This window comes from Rhinoderma darwinii, chromosome 5 (assembly GCF_050947455.1).
Source record: "Rhinoderma darwinii isolate aRhiDar2 chromosome 5, aRhiDar2.hap1, whole genome shotgun sequence".
Classification (NCBI taxonomy): Eukaryota; Metazoa; Chordata; class Amphibia; order Anura; family Rhinodermatidae; genus Rhinoderma; species Rhinoderma darwinii.
Genome location: NC_134691.1, coordinates 94,242,462 through 94,263,627, shown reverse-complemented (window position 1 = coordinate 94,263,627; position 21,166 = coordinate 94,242,462). Strand labels below are relative to the sequence as shown.

Below are 21,166 nucleotides of genomic sequence, written 5' to 3'. Positions count from 1 at the left end.
ACAACAAAATGTAAAAATGCAAATATCTTTAGCACCATAATAGTCTGTGATCGCATAGCTTGTAGATGTGCCCCCTGGGGTCAGACATGGTAGAAACTGGGAGTCTGACCTACTAAATGTTACATTGAAAAAGTCTATTTTTGGTAATTATTACATTTTCCAAATGTAAATGTCCCAAATTAAAATAAAAATTCCAGTTTTACATACATGTATTTCTGCCAGTTATGGTTGGCCCTACTAGACATAGATGTGACAACAGTATGGCACAATATCTACAACAGGACCACTGCATTCTATAAGCAAAATGCATGCCAAAGATATTCACTTTCAGCACGTTAGCTTGTATTACTCCAGGCATAACTTTTCTTTGCTGGACAAAATTGCATGGTGTACTATATGCAAAACATATTCGGCTTTTTTTTATCCAATGCAAGCCAATAATATGCATTTCAAAATATTTGTTAAAATATGTTTAAAATACATTTTTAACCCCTACTCATACATTAATGTAATAGTAAGTCAAGGGCCCAAGGTAGTTAAAGCACCTTGACATAGAATTACCCCCTGATCCTAAGGATTAAGGGGCAGCAGCTGAAGCTCCCAGCCACCGGTTGTGCAGGGTACTACAACACAATGACAATTCCTTGCACAGCGGATCTTGGTAGCTACATTTTCTGAGTCAGTGTGGGTCCTAGAGGTTGGAACCCCACTGACCATATAGTTATGGCATATCCTAGTGGTGTGCCATAACATTATGTGACAGGAATCATGTAGGCTAAAAAAAAGTTACCCAAAACAAAATGTTTCAATAAAATCTATTTTATTTAATAGAAACCATATTAAAATAACATGGTATTCCCAAAACTATAGAAAAATTATCATATACCCATTTAAGACAGCAATAAACATTTTGGGGTTTGTTTGTGCTACATTTTATACTATCTTTTTAGAGTTGCTAACTTTCTTAATTTCCTATTTTTTTTTTTTTTTTGTTTGGTTCTTCTAAATTGCTTAAATAAATGACACCTATCTTTAAAGGGGTTCTCGAAAAAATAAATGGCCTCATTTGCATCCTGCTATCTGTTGGCTACTATTGACTTCTATGCCAAAACCAACAAACCACAACAAGGTGCGGATGCCAGAAGAAATTGTTATTAACCTGATTTAGTCGAATCTAAACAACTTAGACCATATTTAGGCAGAAGCAGTCTGAGGGAATGTTCACACACTGATTTGTTGGAGAAAATTTCTGCAACAGTTCTATATATGTGACTGGGGTTGTTCTGGTGCCAAGCACATGGATTGCTGCAAGCTCTATTCAGATAAATGAGACGTGCACAGAAATTTCTGCGACGTGTGTGAATTCACCCTAAGGCCACTTTCACATGGCAGTATTTTGGTCAATACTTTCCCTCCCTGCTTGCTTTGATTGACATGGACTAGGCAGCGTACTCGGCGAGTTCCTGCATTTTAGTCAGCACATGCGCAGTATAAACAATATTTTCGCCGTTGTAATCGGCACTACTGCACATGCGCTGATGACGTTTGCACTAGCGTTTTGGTGTAACAGACACGCCCTCGTTGCACCGAAATGCTAATTTGCATAAACTTGGTAAGCGTGTTTTTAATGCAAAGTAGGAACCCTGGTGAACAAGGAAAACACCTTTAAAATCAGGTTAGCATGAACTATATCAACATACTGCTAGTTCAAAACAAAGTTTTGGTGACAGACTCCCTTTAACCTCTAAATGACCGGGCCATTTTGCGCATCAATGACCAAGGATTATTTTTTGTTTTCTCGCGGTCGCGTTCCAACAGTCGTAACTTTTTTTTATTCCGTCGACATAGCCATATAAGGGCTTGTTTTTTGCGGGACGAGTTGTATTTTCCAATTGCACCATTTTTGGATGCATATAATATATCAATTAGCTTTTATTAACTTTATTTTAGGATAGAATTGAAAATAAGCAGCCATTCCAGCATTGAACTTCACGTTATAAATTTACGCCGTTTACCGTGCAGCGTAAATAACATGTTACCTTTATTGTATGGGTCGGCACAATTACGTGGATACCAAATATGTAAAGGTTTTATATGTTTTCCTATGTTTGCACAATAAAAACCCTTTTAGAAAAAATGTACTTGTTTTTCCATCGCCGCATTCCAAGACCAGTAACTTTTAATTTTTCCGTCAATTTGGCCGTATGTGGGCTTGATTTTTGTGAGGCAAGGTGTAGTTTTCATTAGTACTATTTTGGGGTACATGGGACTTATTGATTAATTTTTATTTTCATTTTTATGAGGGAATGGGACAAAAAAAAATATTTTCCCATTGTTTTTTTTGGACGCCGTTCATCCGGCAGTTTAATTAATGTGTTAATTTTATTGTTCGAGTCGTTACGATAGCGGCGATACGTTTGAATGTGTATGTGTTATTTGTTTTGACACTTTTACTAAATAAAACCACTTTTTCGGGAAAAAAAAGTGGTTTTATTTTATTTTTACTGTAATCTTTTTTTATTATAAACTTTATTTAACTATTTTACTTTTCTTTTCTTTTTTTTGTCCCACTAGTGGACTTTATTTTGCGATCTTTAGATTGCAGATATAATGTTTTGGTATACTTAGTATACCAAAGCATTATTGCCTGTCAGTGTAAAACTGACAATCTATTAGGCCATGACTCTGGCGTGGCCTAATAGGCAGTTGCTGAAGGCAGACCTGGGGGCCTTGGTTAGGCCCCCGTCTGCCATGGAAATCCAACGGCGCACCGCGATTTCTTTGCGTGGGCGCCGATGGGGTGACAGGGGGCGCTCCCTCCCTCTGTCAAACACATTAGATGCCGCTGTCGCTATTGACAGCGGCATCTAATGTGTTAAGCTGCCGGAATCAGCGCGCGCTTCGATTCCGGCAGTTGGGGCAGGAGTCAGGCTGTGTATAACAGCCATGCTCCTGCCGCTGATCACGTTGGTACACTGGCAGTGCCCACGCGATCAGAGGACGGACATATCCTAGTTCCTGCATAGGATGGATATATCTGTCCTTCGTCGTTAAGGGGTTAAAGTATACCATTGCCGTGAAGGGTGTATTTAATCTGCAGCAATGTTTATGTAGGAGTACGAGTCAAAGTAACATCCACATGAATGCCAGGACCGAAGGTTTCCCAGGAGAACATTGCTCAGAGGCTCAAACTGACTGCCCCTGCTGGCTTGCCTTCTTCCCCATAGTGCATCCTGGTGCCATATTTTCCCCAGGTAAGCAATGTACACGCACCCGGCCTTCCACAAACATGTAAAAGAAAACGTGATTCATAAGACCATCTTTCATTATTCAAAAGGTCCAGTTCTGATGCTCATGTGCCCGGTGTAGATACTTTCCGTGGTGGACAAAGGCTTGCACAGGCACTCTGACTGGTCTAAAGCTACAAAGCCCCTAACGCAACAATCTGAAGTGTTCTGACACCTTTCTAACTTAGCCAGTATTAACTTTTTTAGCAATTGTGCTACGATCTTCTTTCGGATCTTACCAATGAGTCTTGGGTGCCCATGATCCTGTCCCTGGTTGTCCTTTCTTTGACCACTTTTGGTAAGTACTAACCACTGGATACCAGAAACACCCAACAAGATCTGCCTTTTTGGAGATGCTCTGACCAAGTCATCTAGCCATCACAACTTGGCCCTTATCAAAGTCTCTCAGATCTCTACGCTTGCCCATTTTTCCTGCTTCCAACACATCAACTTCAAGAACTGACTGTTCACTTGCTGCCTAATATATCCCATCTCCTCACTGGTGCCGCTGAAATTAGATAATAAGTTATTCACTTCATCTCTCAGTGGTTTCATTGTTATGGTTGAATGGTAAAGATACAGCACCAGTCCAAATTTTTGACATACCTGTTTACTCCATGGTTTTTCCTTTTTTTTTTTTTTTTCTACATGGTCGAATCATATTGAAAACATGAAAATTATGAAGGAACACATGTGGACTTAAGTGGTATACAAAAAAGCCTTAAACAAACCAGAATATGTTTTATATTTTAGATTCTTCAATGTAGCCCCCTTTTGCTTTGATGACAGTTTTGAACACTCTTGGCATTCTCTCAATCAGCTTCATGAGGTAGTCATCTGGAATGGTTTGCCAACAGTCTTGAAGGAGTTTTCAGAGGTGCTGAGCATTTGTTGGCTGCTTTTCCTTCACTCTGCTGTCCAACTCATCTCAAACCATCCAAACTGGGTGTAGGTTAGGTAATTGTGAAGGCCATGTCATCTGCGCAGCACACCATCACTCTCATTCTTAGTCAAATAGCCCTTAGAAAGTCTGGAGATGTGTTTGGGGTCATTGTCCTGATAAAAAACAAATGATGGTTCCACTAAGCCAGATGGGATGGGATGTTGTTGCAGAATGCTGTGGTAGCCATGCTGTTTAAGTGTCCCTGGAATTTTGAATAAATCGCCAACCATGTCTCCAGCAAAGCACCCCCACACTATTACCCCTCCTTCTCCATGTGGGAACCACACATGTGGAAACTATCCGCTCACCTTTTCTGCGTCTCACAATGACATGGCGGTTAAAACCAAACAGCTAAAATTTTGACTAATCAAACCAAAGTACAGATATCCACTGATCTAAAACCCATTCCTTGTGTTTCTTGGCACAAGAAATTCTCTTCTTGTTCCTCAGTAGTGGCTTATTTGCAGCTATTAGACCATAAATCCCTGATTCTGGCAGTCTCCTCTGAACAGTTGATGTTGAGATGCGTCTGGTACTTGATCTCTGTGAAGTATTTATGTGGGCTCTAATCGGAGGTGCTGTTAATTTGCAATTTCTGAGGCTGGTAACTCTAACGAAATTATCCTCTGCAGCAGAGGTAACTCTTGGTCTTCCGTTCCTTGGGCGGTCCTCAGGAAAGCCAGTTTCATCATAGCGTTTGATGGTTTTTATCACTGCACTTGAGGATACCTTTAAAGTTCTTGGAATTTTTGACGGACCTTCATGTCTTAAAGTAAGGATGGACTGTTATTCCTCTTTACTTAGGTGATTCTTGCCATAATGTATGTTAGCACAGTACTTGAATAGGGCTAAACACTGTACAGAAGTGGGTACCAATCCTACCTCTGCACAACACAACTGATGGTCACAAACACATTATAAAGGCAAGAAATTTAACAAATTAACTCTCCACAAGGCATACCTAGTACTAATTGAAAGCCATTGCAGGTGACTTACTCATGAAGCTGATTGCGAGAGTGTGAAAAGTGTCATCAAAGCAAAAGGAGGCTAGTTTGAAGAATCTAAAATATAAAACATATTCTAGTTTGTTTAACACTTTTTTGTTTAAAACTTAATTCCATGTGTTCCTTCATAGTTCTGCAATGTATAATATAAAAACAACTAGAAAAAACATGGAATGAAAAGATGTGTCTAAACTTTACTGGTACTGCGTATGTATATATATATTAATTATTTGAAAATGAAAATAAAATTCAGTTTATTATTTTCTTATTTCTTTATTTTTGTATTTTTTTTTTTTACACCGTGCTACATTTAATTATGTACATTTTGTTGGAGTAGAATTGCAGGGGGTTTGGACTGAAGAACAGGTCGAATTAAGCAGCAGAAAGGCAGACCAAATTGACAGTGGAACTAAGGTGAAGGAAAGACACAGCAAGTGAAAGTGGCGGAGAGGAGAGAATAGCCTACATAAGGGTGTATACACATGGTGCATATTTTTTTTTCATATTTTTGTGAAAATAACGGCAAATATGACCACACCATGTGAATACACCCTAAATATATAAAATTTTTACAGTGGCAAAAGCAGTAAACTGAACTTCTACTGTACAGGTAGAATCTGCTGATGATTACAGATGTGTCCACCCTCACCATTGCTTGAATTTGTTTGAGGACTCCAATTTCTAATGAAATCAATTCAATACAATATTGTGACACGCAGAACCTTTGACAGGCTGCAATTCACAACACAACAAATGGGTGGCCCCATATAGACACATATATAACATGGACATCTCGTGACAGAGTAACACAAATTCATGTTTTTTTCCCAAAGCAGATCTTCTTGGGCCATAAATTCCAGGATATGTTGAGATAAGAGAAAAGGTAAGAAAAGACACAGCTGTCCAAGCAGCTCTCTATGCATATACATTGCTGCCCAAGCTGTGCGCTAACAAAACTGTATTGCCCTTTTCCACAGTAGGGCGGTAAAGCAAGTTAAGCTCAAACAGTTGAGTGATGAGATGGCTAAACCTTTGAAATGAACATGCTATAACAAGTCAAGAGCCTGAGGACCCCAGTTATAAGTACCATATAAGTATGTATGTAAATAAACACATTTGCTCTGTTCAGTGACTTCTCTAAAATCTTGGCTTACAGACCCATAAATATGTTTATTGCAAGATTTAGCAACCTCAGTGTTCACCTGTCGGAGTGGTACTTTAAAAAAAAATATGCAACACCTTAAGCCTGGTTCACACATTGGAATTTTGGTGCATTTTTATGCATGAGCTGCCAAAACCAGGTGTGGATCCAAAAAAGAATGAATGCAGCAATGCACAAAATAGTTTTTATTCTTTTATAGCCACATCCTTTCTGCAATGGAAGAAGTAGCATAAAAGCACATAGTCTATTTTAACCCTAATGTCCCATGGTGCCTTTCCATAAATATAATGGATCACTGATACTGAGTGCAGCATATTTGGCTGTTTAACACATTGGAAATTCAACTTATGTATACATGCTCTCATACATTAACCAGCACTGTAAAATATAACACAGGAACTGAGAACCAGCTTCACGCTGTCACTTGCACACTCTCTGACCCGGAGTATCCAGAGACATGAACTCCAGCCTCAGGCAGCACAAAGCTATTGAGTACTCAGGAGGATGCTCCATCCCATTAAAATGATGCACATAGCCACACAACCTAAAATAGAACTGCATGGAATTTTTGGAGTTAGAGATATAATAAAAAGGAACACTGATGCACAAACACTGATTAACAAACATAGAATAAGAATTCAAACCAGTACTTAAAATAAAGACAAAACACTACAACCAAAAAAAGATATGTAAAATATCAAGGTACCCATTTATATGGGATTGGTCTCTCATTCCTCTAAAGCTGCTCATACACCTGCACATCGGATCCTCCAGAATAAGTGACATTCCAATGTATATGGTGGCCTCTCGACTTTCCCCCAAGCAGATGTATGGGAAAACGACGATTCGGCATGTTGGAATTCACCATGCCCAATCCTATTTTTGTGCCAGGAGATAAGCCAATGCCAGAAGCGTCTGGTAGTGACTTGTCTCTCTTCCTACTGAAATTAACATGCATGCTTTGTCGATCAGAGTGTACATGTTTATGGGGAAATATTGGAGATAGCTGCTGAACGAGTGTTTGGCTGTTATCTTATGTGTATCGGTGGCTTAGGTCAGAAATTAGCCTGGTGAAAACTATTGAGCAATTAATTCCTAGTATTTATTTAATTATAGCTGGAGTCACTTTAAATATTTTATTAGAGGATTGCATTATGAGCAGGTGGTTGGCAAGGATGGTGCACTATCACTATAGGAACACGTGAAGAGGCCCCATATACATGTCTCCAAAACAATGGCAGCTAACAATTATATGAACTTATGCAAGAGCCTTTTTTCCGGACTATTGCTGAATCAAATATTAGCTACTGGCATATTGTAAGGTTACATATGCTATATGTAATAGCATACATTTAGAAGCTAGTATCAACACCCTTCATACCACATTTCTCCATCTCTAATGCTTCTTGGCTCTTTAAGGCCGCTTCGTAGCCAGCCACCATTTGCAAACCTAGATTTAGAAGTTAAGAATTTCATTATTTCTACCTGTTAAAGGGGTTTTCCCATAATCATTATTTATCATCTATCCACAGTATAGGTGATAAATACCTGCTCAGTGTGGGCCCGAAACCACCGATCACAAGAATGGGCTTAACTTGCCGTTCCTGGGAGCCCCATAAAAATGGAGCTATAGGTGCGCATGCTCGACCCCGGCTCAATTTATTTCTAAGGCGCTGTGGTCAGACCTCCACTGACCTGTGGATAGGTGATCAATATTGATTATGGGAAAACCCTTTTAACAGAAGCCATAACAACAAAAGGCTGCTAAGAAAAGTAAAAGTGAAATATTCAACAATTTGCCGCAACTATTGTAATGGCATCTGCTGAGGCATCACTATTTTGTTTCTCTTAGTCTTTTGAATTACAGATAATTATAGATGTGCACTATAAGGTCACAAAAGTTAAAATTATCCTTAAGATGGCTGTTACTTTATATTTTTTTCCTGACCGTTCAGTGATGTCACCTTAAGTATTTAATAGGAGATGTATAAGGCCACCATTGAGAGGAGATTGACACCATTTAACCTTAAAATACTTAGTTGGTGTCTAGTAAAGTCTATGGAGATAAAAAAATGGAGTGACCTGTTGAGCTGGGATCATTAAGTTATTAAAGGTATTTTTAATTATATTCTCCCATTGTAAAGATGTAGTAGTTCCAATATTGGAGGACCATCTTCTACTGTAAAGTCACAACTGTGTCATCTACTCTGTATAAGTGGGTATGCAATATATGTCTGATAGTAGAGGGTCCCATCTCTGAGACCTGCACTTATGTTGGCTAGCGCCACCTCACCGGAAGGGATAGAGGATCAGATTCTATCAGACATTTATATATATATCCTGAGAAAATACCATAAATGTTTATGATAGGAATAACCCTTTAAGGCCCTGTTTCACAACAAGGGTTCTCTGGAACCCTGTAGATTCTTGGGACTGTGTAAGGGAGTTCCCCAGAATATAGCGGCTGCAACCAGGCTAGTCACTTTTACATTAGGGATGGCATACTTATTTGAGTCTGCTCAAAGATACCCATCACAGCATTCAAGAAATATCCACCAGAATATAGCACTGGGAAAGAACGTAGGAAAATAAATAGCCCTTTCCCCGATAGTGCAGAAATATTTCAGGGGTTCCTCTATGGTAATAAGGCTTAGAATCACTGACCTAAAGGAAATATGTCAGCAATTGGCATGACCGAAAAAATTAACATTTAATTTAATTCCCCCAGCGCTACGGTCACAGGTGTGACTGAGGTGGTCCCTTAATGTGCCAGTGCTATTGGCATCTCCTTAGAAAACATTGGCAGCCCCTCTCCTTAGCTCTGACTGATGGCTCTAGCGGTCTCCTGATTGGACGCTTGAGCCGTCACTCAGAGCAGAGGGAGTCACTTGCGACTGAGGCGACGGGGGAATTTAACGTTGATTTCTAGGTAATGCAACTTCCATTACCAAGACAACAGGTATCATTACAATGCCTTAACCCTCCCCTATATCGAATTGTCAGTAGAATTGAGGCCTCAAAACTGTTGACAGATTACCTCTAAGGCCCTTACCTGCTTCAGCATAACAATTCCTCCCATGCACAAAGAGAGATGCATGAAAAAAAGTTGCCCAAGTTTAATGTGGAGGAACAAGTCTGATTAGCAAAGAGTCATGAATTGTCACAGTACTGACCAATAAGCTGTCAGCATCTAGAACGTTAACCCTATTGAGGTCAGTTTCAACAATTGGAGTCACATGAACACCATCAATATAAAACGTAACCTTTAATTGACAAAACAAACGTATAAAAACAAGTTATGTAGCCAGGTCACGCTGGATAAACACTCAGTAAGGCATGTAGGGAACTAGATTGAAGGGATGGAATATCTAGTAGAAATTAAAATCTCACCCTATAGGTGTACCTATGCTAGAAATCGTGCATGCAACGGAACTACCGCCCTGAAAAGTGTGTTCCCACTATCTGCAACCACCTTATTACATCCTATTAGGTCCCTATTAAAAGGGATAGAGCAACAATAGTAGTAAATCTATGGTAGCTATATAATATCAATAAATCAGGAATAGATACAGAGAGAAAAAATACCAAATATATGCGAAACACTAATCTTCCCCTCAACTCGTCCTGATTTGTATAGTGCTCTATCAACAATGGGATTGTCGCCTCAATGAGGGAGATCCCACTCCGGAACCTCTAAGTAACCTTAATATGTCCCTGTTAAAAACAGGGGGAGGGTGTACGGAGGATAATACGGAATATAAAACAGCACGTATAGTATTTCACACATGATAGAGATTTTTTTTACTTATGTCACACATAATGCAAATCACCCCAATATCTCACAAGAGAATTTGCAGCATGTGTGTCACCACAGTCGTCCCACAGGAAAGGCCTTTTATTTATTCCTTTGTTTTAGCCCCACAAGACCTCTTCAAACCCGACATGGTGCCTAAAATATATTCTAATAAATATAAGGCCCCAAAATCCTCTAGGTGCTCCTTTAATTCTGAGGCCTGTGTTTCAGTCCAGTAGCACACGAGAGCCACATGTGGGATATTTCTAAAAACGGCAGAATCTGGGCAATAAATAGTAAGTTGTGTTTCTCTGGTAAGACCTTCTGTGTTACAGAAAAAAAATTGATTAAAACTGATTTTCTGCAAAAAAAAATTACATTTGTAAATTTCACCTTTAATTTAATTTATTTCTTGTGAAACACCAAAAGGATTAAAGAAACTTTCTAAATGCTGTTTTGAATACTGTGAGGGGTTTAGTTTTCAAAATGTGGTGATTTATAGGGGGTTTATAGTATATAAGGCCCTCAAAACCAGTTCAGAACAGAACAGAACAGGTCCCTAAAATAAGGCTTTTGAAATTTTCTTGAAAATGTGAGAAATTGCTGCTACAGGTCTAAGCCTTGTAACATCCTAGAAAAATAAAAGGACGTTCAAAAAACAATGCAAACATAAAGTAGACATATGGGAAATGTGAAATAGTAGCTATTTTGCGTGGTATTACTATCTGTCTTACAAGCAGTTACATTTAAATTTAAAAAAATAATAATTTTTGCAAATTTTCTCAAAATGTTGGTGTTTTTCATAAATAAACACTGAATGTGTCAACAAAATTTTACCACTAACTTAAAGTCCAATGTGTCACGAGAAAACAATCTCAGAATTGCTTGAAAAAATAAAAGCATTCCAAAGTTATTACTACTTCAAGTGATACATGTCAGATTTGAAAAAATGGTCTCGTCTTCAGGCCAAAACAGGGTTAGTCACTAAGGGGTTAAGAGGCCACCAGAGCACGCACCCTACGGGATAAAGGCACAGAGGAGAGCAGTACATGCCGGCGTCCTCCGGAGGAGTAGCGGGACGCTGGCAAAAAGATTATCAATGCTGGCGGCCGCTAGAGGAAGCCAGATAGCGGAAAACGGAGGCCGCCAGTGCTACATAGATGTTGTAGATGCCATACAAGGTAATAGATTTTGTACCAAAAACAAAGTCACAAGGCGTTTCCCTATGGATAAACCATAGTTCATCAGGGAACATAGATACGAAATCGATTACGAGGCGCCATAATGATGTTGTTGTCGGTGCGACCACCTGCAAAAAAACACCAGTTCCAACAAAAGTGCAAAAAGTAACCTTATTACATACAGTACATAAGGGTATGATGTACCCCACACAATTTGTTACTAAAACTATTACTACTTACGTGTCAGGTATAACGAAGTTCTGATATGCCACATAGAGAGATTCACTATCATCTCCAGGTCTGGTTACCAATGTGAGAAAAACCGCAAAGAGTCGTGACATCAAATCTATTTGTGTACCTTTAGATGGAACAGGAATGCCAACAGCAAGCCCAAGGACTTATCGGACAACATCAGTGCCACTGCCTAACCATACTGATGAATTAATGCTACAGCAATGTTCCAACATCTGGTAGAAAGCCTTCCAAAAAAAGTTGGAGACTGGTATAACGACAAAGAAGGGAGGCAATTCCGTATTTCATTGCTTTGCCCATGATTTTGAAATAAGATGATGTTGAACATCTGGCACATATAGATCTGATGTTAAGGTGTCTACATACTTTTTGTCACTTGCAGCAGCCAGACAGATATTGCATTGTTGTCTTTTTCTCCTTTTTCTATTACTGTCAAAAGTTGTTCCTTTGAAATATGGGCAGAAGCTACATTTGAAGACATGAACCTACAACACATTAATCATGCAGTATTATTTGTTGCCCTGACAAATCCATAATTGATTTCAACTAAAAGACAAAAATTAACAGAGCCACATTGCTATACATGCTTGTTTGTAGAAAACACTGTATAAGACTTAATTTTCGGTGTATACTCTGTTATTTGTTACACCTTTCATACAGGATTGTATTTAGAGGTTTGCTGGTAGCTAAGAAATGAGGAGCAGAGATGAAAATTACATAAAATGAGTGATCAATAGGTTGAGGTTTCTACTTAATGGCACAATGTAACTGTTATTGTAGATGAACATTCTCACATTGTGCCCCTTCCAAATTATTTAGAATGGGACGTATACCTACTCCTGTCTGCCCACGTTGCCAGGGAGCCTACATATGTACTGGGAATGTCTGATTATTAATAATTTCTAAGCTGAGGTATGAGAATTTCTTGAAACTAAAGTAGGACTTCCTCGTATACTTGAACACAAAATTTGCCTCTTATTATTGGTGGGGTACATTATACCTACTATAGCGGTTAGATCTCTTATGATACTCCTATTGTTTTATGCTAAAGAAAAAAAAGCATACTCCTGAATTGGAAACATCCATAAGGTTCCCACGCTGTCAGCATGGTAGATAATTGTAGAAAAAGGGGGATCTATAACGGCGCTGCTGCGTGGACCAAGTCAAATGGAGAAACAGTAGTCTCTGGAGAAACGAGTAGTCTCTTCTAATTTAAATGGGTGCTTTATTGCAACGCGTTTCGACGCCGAACTGGCGTCTTCATCAGGCATAAAATTTTGTTTAAAACAGGCTGGTGTATATATACACAACACTGGCTAATGATTGGCCCAGTTCAGATGGAGCAAAAGTGGAAAGCAAACCGCCAAAACATGGCGGGTCAAAGTTCATAAAATTACCAGGTACAATAACAGAAATAATCAGATTATAGTACGATTGGACAGAGAACATGTAGTTAGGTAAAACATTAAAATATTAAAATACAGAACGGGGGATGTTTGCGAGATGTTACATGTCAAAGGTTGTAGCGGATCCGAGGGACTAAACATTTCCAGTATAGAAAGTACATCTCATAGTGCGGGCGGCAAAAGGTAGTAATGTAGCGTTGTTGTGTTTCTTTTATTCAGTGTATTGGTTAGTACAGTGAATGTGGATTTGTTTGGGTAAACACGGGCCGTAGTCAAGGAGATCGTTTTGACTACGGAAGCCGAGGCGGGCCAGAGCAGCATGCGGTGGAACGCATGGTGGCACGCATAGTGGCACGCAAACTCCGGGGGTTCGCGTGAGACGTCATTGAGGAGAGGGATGGGCAAGGACAGCTGCTGAGGAGGTAAGTGGAAATATTTGAATGTGTGTATGAAAAGAATTTAATTCAAACAGTATGTATTCAAAAGGTTTATTAGCGGCTAGGAAAATGGTTAGTTTGAAGAGAATATGGTGAACTCTTTATGGTCTCATAAAAAGATCTTTTATGTAAAGAAAAAGATTTTTTGGGGGTTTAAAAAATTTTTTTTTGACAGTACGTGTTGGTGTGTGTAAGGACATAAGTACGAAATTTTGGGTTGAAGCATTTCGGATGGTTTTACACTGGGGGATTTTTACATATGAATGTTGATTAGAAAATCTCCGGGTATCAATGTCTAAGGAGGACAACAGTTTGTTGTGTATTTAATCGGTAGGTTTTAATAGAAAAATCATGTAGATGTGTGTATGTGCGTCTTAGTGTGTTGGCTAGAAGGGTCATGATATCTCCTAATTAAGAGGATTAATAGATGTTGATAGGGCTAATCCAAGGACGACTCTGAGATGTCGTTCAGGCCTCTGGGATGTAGTGTATTCATTTTGAATATCCAATAATTTTCCCTTTGTTTCAACTTGTTGAACCTATTTGGGACATCTGGGTGAATATGTTCAATAGGAGTAATTTGGATTTCATTAAACTGACATTTGTGTATTTGAGCAAAGTGGCGAGATACACTGTGTTTTAAAAAACCAGTGTTGACATTGAAGCGGTGGTTGTTGACCCGGGTTCGTAGGCATTGGGTGGTCCTGCCTATATACTGTAGTTGACAGGGGCATTCGATAAGGTAAACGACATACGAGCTGCCGCAATTGAGAAACGTTCTGATTGGAAAAGTTTCATCGGTAACTGAGGGTGTGTATGTGTGTTTGTTATGGTTGATAATGTTACAGCATAGGCAACGTGGGCGACCACATTTGTATGATCCTTTTAGATCTGAGAGGAAGTTAGTGTTGGGTGTTAGGCGTTTCTTAATTCTGCTAGGAGCTAGGATGTTTTTAAGAGTTGAAGACCGCCTGAAGGTAATACTGGGTTTCATTGGGACCAGGTCTTTCAGGTATGGGTCATTTTTAATGATGTGCCAATGTTTCCCTAAGATAGCTCTGATTATCTTGCTACCTTTGTTGTAAGTAGTGATAAAATTGGTATTAAAGTTCTTGCTGGGTCCAGGATTTCTAGGAGGCGGGTTAAGGCAGGAATTTTGCGTTAGTTCAGTAGCCTTATGTCTTGTACCTTTTATTAGTTTTAGAGGAAAGTGTTTGTCTTTAAAACGTTTTTCAAGGACATTGCACTCTTTATGATAGTGGATGTCTGTGCTGCAATTCTTTCTGATCCTCCTAAATTGTCCGAATGGTATATTTTTCAGCCAAGGGCGGTAGTGAGCGCTTCTAAAATCGATGTAACTGTTAACATCTACCAGTTTGAAATGTGTTTGGGTGATAAATTTATTGTAATTGCTATCGTGGCTAATTGTGAGGTCTAGGAAATCAATGGAAACGGGAGAGAAGGTATGTGTAAATGTTAATCCATAATTGTTATTATTTAGGGTCTCAATAAAAAGGGAGGCTTCATCAATACTTCCTCTCCAAACTAGAAATAGGTCGTCGATAAAGCGTCTGTATAGTAGTATATTGTTTTTGAATGGGTGTGTGCCATGAATGTATGTGTTTTCAAATGCTCCCATGTAAAGGTTTGCGTATGCTGGTGCAAACCGGGTGCCCATGGTGCATCCTTTGACCTGGTTGTAAAAATTGTTGTTGAAGCTGAATGTATTGTGGTGAAGGATGAATTTGATTAGAAAGTGGACTTGTGACTCAGGAATTAAGGTATTGGATGAAAGATAAGAATGGGCTGTTTCTATGCCTTTCTTATGGGGGATATTGCTGTACAGCGCGGTTACATCTGATGTAAGGAAACAAATTTGGGGTGTAGAGGGGTCAATATTCAGATTGTTCAGGTCTCTAATTAATTGTGTGGAATCTTTTAGATATGATGGTAGGGTCAATACAAGGGGTTGGAGGTGAAGGTCAACAAAATGGGACAGGTTACTGGTAAGTGAACCTATCCCAGAGATAATTGGACGTCCTGGGGGTCTGTGAGTGACTTGTGTATTTTTGGTAGGTGGTATATGAAGGGCATATTTGGAAATGGGACAGACAGAAACTGTTTTTCTTTTTTAGTAATGAAACCTTCAACGGCAGTGGATTCAATGAGATTTTGGTATTCAGATATATAGGAGGAAAGTGGGTTGGTGGTGAGTCTATGGTAGAATGAGGTGTCACTCAAAATCCTCATGGTTTCGCCTAGGTATTCGGTTCTATCCTGGATGACTATGCCCCCTCCCTTATCTGCCGGGCGGATAACTATGTCTGCATTATTCTGAAGGGTTTTTAAAGCCCTTCTTTCATACGAGGTCAGGTTGTCTGGGTAGTGTGATGGTGCTTCAATTGACCTAAATTCGTTGGTCACCAAGGTAGAAAAGGTTTCTAGCATAGGTCCCTGGTGGTAGGTTGGGTAGAAAGTTGATTTGGGGTGAACTTCTACTGGAATGGCGCTTGGGGAGGCGCTATTTGGGGGTTCTTCGGTATTATAAACTGGAGAGATGGTGTGTTTAGCAATAGCAAAATGTCTTGTCAGGGTAAGTTTTCGTATAAACCTATTCAGGTCCATAAACAGTTCAAAGGTGTCGATTGCTGCTGTTGGGCAGAAGGAAAGGCCTCTGTTTAATAGACTACATTCATGGGTGTTTAATGTATAAGATGATAGATTAAATAATTTTATTGTGGGACAAAGTTCCTCTTTTTGCTGAGGGATGGGTGTTGGTTTGTTTCGGTTTTTTCCCCCTCTCCGTCCTCTAGGTCTATAGCCAATTTTCTTTTCGTAGAGATTTTTTGTAACTTTGGGAAAAAGTTGGTGATTGATTGGGCTTTGGGGCTCATAATGAAGGGGATCAAAATGTCTTGACTCATGATCGTAGGGGTTAAGGGTGGCCTGACTAACTGTGAGGGGAGACCTAAAAAAGATGCTGCCGCATAAGTGAAGTCTAGGGCAGATAGGGCTACGTTCGTGTCGGGGTTGATGGTAGTGTACTTTTGGGGTAGACTAGAAGCCTCTAGTGGTTCATGAAATAAAATATCGGGTGAAGTTGAAATGGGGGAGTGGGGAGAGTTGTGAATTGATAGTTGTAGTAGGGACGAGATACTATCCTCTATAGAGTCGTTGAAGGAAAAAATGGGAGAATTGTTAATGGGGGGTATTTCCATTGGTTCAGTTGTAGAGAGTTGTCTGGAGAGATGGAGTTCCAAATCTGAGGATTTGAAAGCATTGATAGGTACTTGGTGAATTATGTGTCCTTGAGAGCAAGGTTTGTTTATTGCGATAATAGGAGTGGTATCATCGACTGGTTTGTTAGGGATACTATTCGGAAGGTGGTTTTTGTTCCCGACAATGTCATAGGGTTTTGTTAGGGAGATTGACCCATTGGTTCGATTGGTAGGTCTAATTTTTGAACTGTTCCTGAAGGATCGACCATAGGTAGTGGTTAACTCGCGTGGAGTGGTGGGGTCTGCCTGAATAAAATTGTTCCCTTTAGGGGCAATATTAAATTCGGGCATGTAGAGGTTTTTGTGAGAGATGGGTAGGGAACTAGGTCTCCAATCACCTGAGGGATTGAGTGTGTAATCTGCTCGATCTCTTAGCAGTTTTTTCGCTTTTTTGGAGATAAGATCTTTCTCATAGATGGTTAACCTATTGTTGGTAGATTTTTCTAGTTTACAGAAATCACAGTGGTCCTCAAACTTCGATAGCTGATCTTTGATCATCGTGATATCGGAGATGAGGGTGTTACTCAATGATGTACGTTTGCTGTGTAACATTTCCAAAAAACCTATATGGCAGGAGTCGGTGAAAGATTTCCAGTCGGAAACTGAAAATTGTATCGGCAGGGTAAGGATTGGTGGTCAAAATCCTTAAGCCCCTAGGTGCAATATTTTCAGAGATGTACAACAGTAAAAAACGGCAGTCTATGCTCTGCAGAGCTTCCTTTTTTAGAGAGTCTTCTAGGGATAAATAGAGGTCAGTCATCATCTGGGTTTGTGCCGCAGATTGATTCTTACTCACTGTGTGAGAAGGTTCAGGGAGATTGTCAATGCCAATGGATTCCAAAATCAGGCCTTCACGTAGAGCGTTCCTCTTAATGATGAAGTCCAACATTTTGTGTGGAGAGTTGGAATGTTCAGATGTTTGTTGTTTCAATAAAGGTAGTTGTGATGTGGTGACTCTCAAAGATTTGTGCGGCTGCCAGTGCAGGAGGGGACTCCAAAATCCAGTAGGGGAAATAAATCGCCGAGGATAAGGAGAGTGATGCTCCTGTTATCGGGATATCAGCTTGTACGAGCAGATGACGTCCGATCTAAATGTGAGAGAGAGAGAAAAGACCACGGCGCCACATAGTGCAGTTCAGTAGGGTAGGCTAATGGAAGAATGAATATACCATGCTCACCAGAAAGCCATAGGTAATGCGCAAAATAAATCCACGGGTGCTGCTGCCAGATCCGGACCGGTTTCCAAAGGTAACCGCTGGTGTATAGTAGATAATTGTAGAAAAAGGGGGATCTATAACGGCGCTGCTGCTGCGTGGACCAAGTCAAATGGAGAAACAGTAGTCTCTGGAGAAACGAGTAGTCTCTTCTAATTTAAATGGGTGCTTTATTGCAACGCGTTTCGACGCCGAACTGGCGTCTTCATCAGGCATAAAATTTTGTTTAAAACAGGCTGGTGTATATATACAACACTGGCTAATGATTGGCCCAGTTCAGATGGAGCAAAAGTGGAAAGCAAACTGCCAAAACATGGCGGGTCAAAGTTCATAAAATTACCAGGTACAATAACAGAAATAATCAGATTATAGTACGATTGGACAGAGAACATGTAGTTAGGTAAAACATTAAAATATTAAAATACAGAAAGGGGGATCCCCCGTTCTGTATTTTAATATTTTACCTAACTACATGTTCTCTGTCCAATCGTACTATAATCTGATTATTTCTGTTATTGTACCTGGTAATTTTATGAACTTTGACCCGCCATGTTTTGGCGGTTTGCTTTCCACTTTTGCTCCATCTGAACTGGGCCAATCATTAGCCAGTGTTGTATATATACACCAGCCTGTTTTAAACAAAATGTTATGCCTGATGAAGGCGCCAGTTCGGCGTCGAAACGCGTTGCAATAAAGCACCCATTTAAATTAGAAGAGACTACTCGTTTCTCCAGAGACTACTGTTTCTCCATTTGACTTGGTCCACGCAGCAGCAGCGCCGTTATAGATCCCCCTTTTTCTACAATTATCTACTATACACCAGCGGTTACCTTTGGAAACCGGTCCGGATCTGGCAGCAGCACCCGTGGATTTATTTTGCGCATTACCTATGGCTTTCTGGTGAGCATGGTATATTCATTCTTCCATTAGCCTACCCTACTGAACTGCACTATGTGGCGCCGTGGTCTTTTCTCTCTCTCTCACGCTGTCAGCATGGATTGGTTGGTTAATTGTAGCCTGCCAATTTTTAAATTTACTTATACAGCTTGTGCAGGGCCGATTCTAGCTTTTCTGCTGCCTAAGGCAAAAATTGAAATGCCCACCCCCCCCCCCCAGATTTTGATGGACATCCCCCTGGCTGTTCTACATCACTACAAGCATCCTCAAACTCTTCTGGATGCGCCGTTGCCTTGTACTCCCCTGGCATGCGCGGTGCAGCGTGGAAAGCCAGGCAAAGTACACCTCGCTGCACGGTGCGTGCCCAAGTAGTACAAGGCAATGGCGCATCTGAGAAAGTTGTATCTGCCAGGGGGATGTGAATCAAACATTGAAAGGTGGGTTTGGAGGCAGGACTATGTGACTCTTCAGGATAGCAACACCACCCCATGACCCTTTAATGAGTAATTAGCATATAGCGTGCAACATTTTAAAAGTCGATTTTATAGATTTTGCTGCATCTGAAAAGGACATACATTTGGAAATATTGTCAGGTCATGTATTACCGCATTGCGGCGGTTCAAGGCGTATAAACTACCAGACAGGTTCCCATTAAATATACAATGAATTGAAAACAACTCCATCTGCCCTACAATTTTGTTATTATAAATATATCCTATATAATTACAGCTCCAGAACCAAGCTCATACATATACGGCTCCAGAACCAAGCTCTGACATATATATATACATCCACAGAACCAAGCTCAGTACATAAATACAGCCACAGAACCAAGCTCAGTACATATATACAGCGCCAGTACAGCTAAATGTAGTGCAACCCCTGCCGTATAGGTTTGTACGGCGTAAAACTACAGCACCCAGCATGGCCAGAACAATGGTAAAGATATGCTGGGAGATGCTGTTTCACCAAATAAAAAAAATATCATATCATAAACATACCATCCATCATCTTTCTGCAGATCATACAGTGACTAAAGTACTGATCAGAGGCAGAATAAACATTTACATTAAGTGACTCACTGGTGACGTTTCAGATTCTAGTTCTCTTTACTTCTCAATCAGGTCCAGACCTCTATATTTGACTTCTCCCGGCCACAACCCATTTGTAAAGGATCTGCCAGACACAGCTTCTGTGTCGACGCCCGTGGTTAATCAGTCTGCACCTGCTCCTAGGTCTGGTAGAGTGACTCGATCTGCTACCACTCAGGCTGGTAGGCTGAGTGGGAGAACCTATCACAGCCTGGCCAGACGGTTCTAGCTCCCGCCCTCGGTCTATTTATACTTTCATTTCCTGCTTGTCTCTGCCTGTGATTCTTTCCTGTTTCCTGGCTCTGCTGCTCCTGCTATTATTATTGACCTTGCTTCATTTTGACCCTGGCTTTACTGACTACACTCCTGCTCTGCGTTTGGTACCTCGTACACTCCTGGTTTGACTCGGCTCGTTCACTACTCCTGTTGCTCGTGGTGTTGCCGTGGGCAACTGCCCCATTTCCCTTAGCTTCTGTGTACCCTTGTCTGTTTGTCTGTCGTGCACATATTGAGCGTAGGGACCGTCGCCCAGTTGTACGCCGTCGCCTAGGACGGGCCGTGCAAGTAGGCAGGGACTGAGTGGCGGGTAGATTAGGGCTCACCTGTCTGTCTCCCTACCCCGTCATTACACCATTTCTTCAGTTTTCCGCTCAGATGTCTTCAGCTTTTCACTTTTCAAACATTTCTGCACCTATAAACGAACATAAAACTCTCAACGCCTCTAAATATAATAGCGCAATACACTGCACCTCTAATTATAATAGTGCCATCACTGTGTCCCTGATTATAATAGTACCATACACTGTGTCCCACACACTGTGCCCCCTGTAGATAGTGCCCCCATAGACCCCCTGTAGATAATGACCCCCCATAGAGCCTCTGTAGATAGTGCCCTACATAGAAGACCCTTTAGATAGTGCCCCACATCAACCCCTGTAGATAGTGCCCAGATATGGACTCCAGGGCTGCAAGGCAATAGTGCTAACCACTGAGCCACCGTGCTGCCCTACATATAGCTTCCCCTATAAATAGTGCTCCACATATAGCCAACCTCTGCAGATAGTGCCTCACATATAGCTCCCCCTGTATATAGTGTCCCATATATAGCACACCCCTGTAGACAGTACTCTACATATAGCCCCCCTTTAGATAGTGCCCCACAGGTAAATCACCCCTGTATATAGTGTCCTGCATATAGCCCGCCCCTGTAGATAGTGCCCT

General features: G+C 40.5%; 1 protein-coding gene across 2 annotated transcripts in view; it reads right to left on the bottom strand.

Moving 5' to 3' along the window:
* The window catches only part of CCDC178 (coiled-coil domain containing 178), a 425,544-nt gene that overhangs the window by 232,148 nt on the left and 172,230 nt on the right, over window positions 1–21,166 (bottom strand). The window lies entirely within an intron of this gene.